The sequence below is a fragment of the Alligator sinensis genome, unplaced genomic scaffold (genome assembly GCF_000455745.1).
Source record: "Alligator sinensis unplaced genomic scaffold, ASM45574v1 scaffold3065_1, whole genome shotgun sequence".
Taxonomy (NCBI): Eukaryota; Metazoa; Chordata; order Crocodylia; family Alligatoridae; genus Alligator; species Alligator sinensis.
This window is the reverse complement of record NW_005844115.1, coordinates 1-361: the sequence shown is the minus strand read 5'-3', so window position 1 is coordinate 361 and position 361 is coordinate 1.

The following is a 361-nucleotide window of genomic DNA, read 5'->3' as shown; positions in this document are numbered from 1 at the left end:
CAGGTCCCCTGGGAGAGCCAATTCCGAGGGATGGTAGCCACTGCCAAGCTGTTCTTCTCAAGGGTTTCTAGGGGGAGGAAGTGTGAGAAACCCCCCAGCTCCATTACCTGCAGGCGGCCGACTATCCCAGACACCTGTACTTTACTCATAGCAGCACCAAAGTCCTCCAGGGTGCTCAGGGTGAGGTCCAGGTGGCCCTTGGCTGAGAAAGCCAGGATGCTCACGACTTGCTGAAACCCAAGAAATGCATTGGTGAGTGGGTCTGACCTGACCCGAGCATCCTCCCCATGTCCCATTGATGCTACAATGCGCACCCAACCTGGAGCAAGTGAGGGGGCTGTGCGAGGGGAAGGCCAAGGGA